The sequence below is a fragment of the Sinocyclocheilus grahami genome, unplaced genomic scaffold (assembly GCF_001515645.1).
Source record: "Sinocyclocheilus grahami isolate Dianchi unplaced genomic scaffold, SAMN03320097.WGS_v1.1 scaffold2969.1, whole genome shotgun sequence".
Taxonomy (NCBI): Eukaryota; Metazoa; Chordata; class Actinopteri; order Cypriniformes; family Cyprinidae; genus Sinocyclocheilus; species Sinocyclocheilus grahami.
Window position 1 is genome coordinate 1 of NW_015508142.1, and position 5,551 is coordinate 5,551.

Sequence of the window (5,551 nt, forward strand, 5' to 3'; positions counted from 1 at the left end):
TCCATAAAATGCATTGCTGTTCTGTTGTAAGAGTAAGTAAATCTTAAAGATTCTTAAATGCATCTACTTTCGGAAGGTGCCAAATAAAGTGCTTTTGCTTTCGCCTAGAAACACACAGCGTCTCCCTGACATGGCTGCATCAACACTAACTGCGGTTACTGAAACCACGCCTTCTTTCTTTGCGTGAACATTTGGGCCGCATTATGCTAATATTTCCACATAGTGAGGTAGATATGTGGGGGCATGTTAGAACCAGCCGTTTTAGGGGGGCGTGGCAGAGTCTTAACTTTGATCAATAATATCTCTGGTTTTGAGACTTTAGTCTTTGCAACTTCAGGGATCTTATCTATGCACAATCAGCTTGTAACACTCCAAAGAGAAAGGAAAACTTGAAATCGCATCATATGACCCCTTTAAAATCTTTTTAGTACAAAGTTTTTCAGTGTTGTTTACTTGTTTATTTGGAAATATGTGTGTTTTATGCTCAAGTTAAATCAGAAGATTATTTTTATGATCTTATTTTCCATGTATATATGAAAGGTTTATGTGAGACTTATGATACTTAAGATAGAATTTGGTTAATACATGTACAGTTGTTCATATGTGGCAGCTGTGTTTAGTAGCCACAACACTAGGTCGTATTGCCAGGCAACCGTTTATCACTGCTGGTCATTGGCTGAGTCTCCTGTCACTCACGACACCAGTGTTTTATGGGATCAGGTGATAGGTCTGTTAGATCAGTTCCTTTTGCCATGATCTGTCCTTGAGTTTGATTGAACACTTAGGTTGTCAACATTTGACCATATGCAAAACTTTCATTTTATTCAGTATTTAACAGACAGATCTGCAGTTGACCTTACATCCTGCCAGACTCTTAACCACTGTGTTGAATTTGTTGAGATAGTGAATTGGTGGGTTTTTGTTAAATGTGAGTCAAAATCATCACAATTAAAAGAACCAAAGACTTAAACTACTTCAGTCTGTGTGCACTGAATTTATTTAATACACAAGTTTCACAATTTGAGTTGAATTACTGAAATAAATGAACTTTTCCACGACATTCTAATTTATTGAGATGCACCTGTACATACACTTTAAAAAAAAAGATTCAGGGGACATGTTACCACAACTTAAATAAATGCATGGTTGCAAGTTAAAAATTCTAATGTAATAATTTAAATAAACCTTTTAAATTGCAAACATTATTTTGTTGAGTTCAGTTGACATAATAATGTTGATCATTGCATTAACTTAATATTGTGTGTAATTTAAACTCAAATTTCGGTTAATTGAATATCGTTAAAAATGAAGTAGCAGTAACTCAAAAAAATTTGTCTTGTTAACGTTGGAATTTGGGTAGTGGATTTCTAGTTCCCAGCATGCTTTGACTGGATAAGGAGAGTAAATGTTGAAATTAAATGTTATTTTATGTGTTTTTTTTTTTTAGTGAAGGGAAATTATGTTATGTTTGACATTTTAAAAGAGTTTCTGTTATGTTGAAGTTTTTATGGTTACCATTGTGCTGAAGAGTAGAACACATGAAGATAAACACTACATTGACTCTATTAGCAATGACTGCGCTAATGCCAGTTATTTTGTTGAGTTCAGTTGACATAATAATGTTGATCATTGCATTAACTTAATATTGTGTGTAATTTAAACTCAAATTTCGGTTAATTGAATATCGTTAAAAATGAAGTTGCAGTAACTCAAAAAAATTTGTCTTGTTAACTTTGGAATTTGGGTAGTGGATTTCTAGTTCCCAGCATGCTTTGACTGGATAAGGAGAGTAAATGTTGAAATTAAATGTTATTTTATGTGTTTTTTTTTTTTAGTGAAGGGAAATTATGTTATGTTTGACATTTTAAAAGAGTTTCTGTTATGTTGAAGTTTTTATGGTTACCATTGTGCTGAAGAGTAGAACACATGAAGATAAACACTACATTGACTCTATTAGCAATGACTGCGCTAATGCCAGTGATAAATAACATCTTACTTGTTCATTATACATGCTAAATAACCGTTAGCTTGTGCTATGATAGCTGTGGATTTGAACTGAAAAAAAGATTATATAAATTGGTTCCAGACTGACAAATCCATTAGTTGGAGCAACTTAATTTCAGTAATTAACTTAAAAATATGTTTATGTTACAAATGATTAAGTTCTTCTAACTTGATGTAGTTTGTTGGTTGAACATAAATTCATTAGAGGTTGTCATAACTCAAAAAAAAATAATGCAAACTGTTGTGTTTATTTATTTGCTTTTACTTGGAGCAACTTAATTTCAGTAACTTAAAAATATGTTTGTTACAAATGATTAAGTTCTTCTAACTTGATGTAGTTTGTTGGTTGAACATAAATTCATTAGAGGTTGTCATAACTCAAAAAAAAATAATGCAAACTGTTGTGTTTATTTATTTGCTTTTATTTATTTATTAGCAAACACATTATTTTTAGAGTGTACAGCTTACGAAATCAAGCTTGTGCTGTGTGTAAGCTATTGTGCAGCAATTGCTCCATTGTAAAAACAAAAATGTATTCAATTAAAATAAAAAAATTCCCGCCACAAGAGTCACCTAAGAGGGTGAGGGGAATTCCCCCCATTTTCAAAAATGAAATTCAAGCCCTGAATGAATGTCTATAAAAATCTTGATTGGAGCATCACTATAAATAATTCTACATGATAAAAAGAAGGCTTTAAAAATATCGGTATCGGTGATCATATCGGCAGGGACCGCTTCCTGTGATCGATTTCAAAAATCCTGATAAGGTAGCACCCTTACAATAGTTATCCGAGATTATAGATCACAGGAGTTTTACAGTAGAGTGTGTTTGACTGTCATTGATAATGATTCATTATGAGCTGCTTTTTTGATGCCCTGAATCTTATGAGCTGTCATGCAGCTATTTCATATTTTAGCTAAAAAAATAGTTCAAGGCCCAGCTCTTGGTTTGGGAAGGACTGTGGCTAACATGATTTTAACCAAATCTCTCGCAGTACCGTATTGACCCGAATATAAGACGATGTTTTTTTCTTGGAAATAAATCTGAAAAAACACGGTCGTCTTATATTCAGGGTCTAGACTTTGACATGTCAATAATACACCCACAACAATAGGTGGCGCCAAATATGCATAAAACGAGTGTGCCATGAAATACGTAATGTAATGTAAGTGTTGTAAAGATCGCGAGTAAAATCTAAAGAGAAAGAAAACCTTACAGCTGCATGAGTCGTGACTGTCACGTTAGCCTGATGGGACCAAACTCCCTTTGTGATTTTAAAACATAAGACAGTACCCAGATTTGAAGACTACAGTAAGTTTAACTTCTACTGTTAATAAGATTTTGGTAGGCTGCTATTAGATGGATAACCTAGATGTCCTAATTCAGATGGGCTACCTGTTTTTGTTTTTTTTATGGTATATCAAAAAGTGTATATTTTAAAAAATGTGATTGTTGGTAAATTTGACCAGTTTTTACCATACTTTCAAAACAAAAATTAAAATAGGAAAAATATGCAATATGAAAATAATTGAAGACAAAATGTGTTTTACTGAGAAAAAAAGATTTGTTTTTTAAAAAGCCTTTTTCCAAAAGGTACATCTGGAAAAGGGGGGGGGTCATCTTTTAATCAGGGTCGTCTTATATTCGGGCTAATTCGGTATATGAGTATTTTTCCCCCTTGAGTGGCGTTCCAAGAGAGTTGATTTAGAGTACAACAGCACTGGCAATTTTCATTTTTTTGCTTGTCTGCTATTCTGTGTTTCTGGCGTTCCAAACAGGCTGTCGGTCTGTGTATTAGTGATGGGGATTTTTTTTAATGGCTATTTCTTCAAGTTGCATCATTACACCAGTAAATGACAATAAGTGATGAAGACTTTGTTGGATTATGAGTGAGTCATTGAATTATTCACTCAAGTGTTTTGTTTAAAACCACTGATTAATTTAGAAATGAACACCACTACTGTGTGCTGCTTGGAAATCCGCAGTTGATCCTGTTGTGTTTTTGTTTTAAACTTTTTTTGTTTAGTTTTTTTAAGCAAAATGTCAAAGTAGCCGGCAATACTATCTAAAATGTAAGTTACTCAATATTAACTTTCTTAATATTAGCTTACTCTGGAGTTCTTATTGTGTGAATTTTAGTAACTTTTTATTTCAGCGCATTTTACTTAATTTTTTTCTTGACAGTTTTCTCTTCGCTGTCTCCCCAAGTCACCACAGACTCACAAAATAAAAAATAGTTTTCATACCGAAATTAAGCCAAAAATGTTGCTTCTTTTTTTTTTTTTTTTTGCCATACTATGCTGTGGTCATGTCACGTTTTAACATTATGACTGTTTGGCACATACCCCCATTATCTTTAGCCCTAAATAATATGGAAAATATGAGTTATTACTGTAATGCAAAATATATAAGTAGTAGTAGTAGTAATAGTAGTTTTTAATTGTAAAGGTCATTTGTAAGGTACTGAATATGATTTTTGATTGGGTTTATTCTTTGTAAAAGCAAGCACTATGTACTTAGTTGTCATGAAAATAATTTGTAAGGTACTGAATATGATTTTTGCTAGAAGAAATTTTGATTGGGTTTATTCTTTGTAAAAGCAAGCACTATGTACTTAGTTGTCATGAAAATTATTTTGCAATGTAAAAAAACTCTTAATAGTCCTTTATGCATTTTATTTTTCTTATGATTGTGTGGAATGCACTAATCAAGTCAGAGGTAACTAGGTAATTATAGGTATGATTGTTCCCTTTGTTTCCTCTGATCACTCCTCATATCACACAACTCCATAAATCCATAACCCCACCAGCATGATGTCATCAGTATGTGCCTCTCACCCGTGAGCCGATGAGCTGGCAACTGAAAAGTCATCAATAGCAGGTCCACGGCACAGGAAAATGACATCATAGATGAACGCAAGCTTGTGATTGGATCATTCACACCATTCAAGAATACATTGTCATGCTCAGTAAAGTCAAATAAGCAATTTTCTCAAATAAAATCAATAAAGTATTTCGGTTTGCAATGAATATCAAGAAAAAGCCTTTATGTAGATTAAAGCAGAAAAATCCAGGACCACTGCAGATTAAGTGTGTCTCCTTTTTTCCCCCACCAGCCTATTTGTAGCAGTTCTTGGCACAGTGAATTGCTGAGATTTTGCTGCTTCTTTTGGCAGGCAGACAGAAGCAGAACACCTGCCATCACTGTACAAGCACTTACACTTAACCTGAGCACCAAAATGAAAGATTCCACGCATGCATCACTACCGCTGCTAATTGCGTGGCAGACAGATCAGTGGGAGAGTGATGGAGAAACACATAGGGAAGTTAAGCGACAGAGCACATGCAGTAACTAATACAGCCTGAAGTCAGAGCTAGTTGTCATGGCAACCTTTCTAGAGGGAGGCGCCTTGGAAACGGGGAGAGATGAGGAGACCGGGTCAGGCTGTGACGAAGCAGCTCTGATGAAGTGTGCTCTGATTGGCTGGCTTTGCTGGTAGGCCCCGCCCTCCTGAGTGTGATACAACCTTGACTATAGCGGTACAGT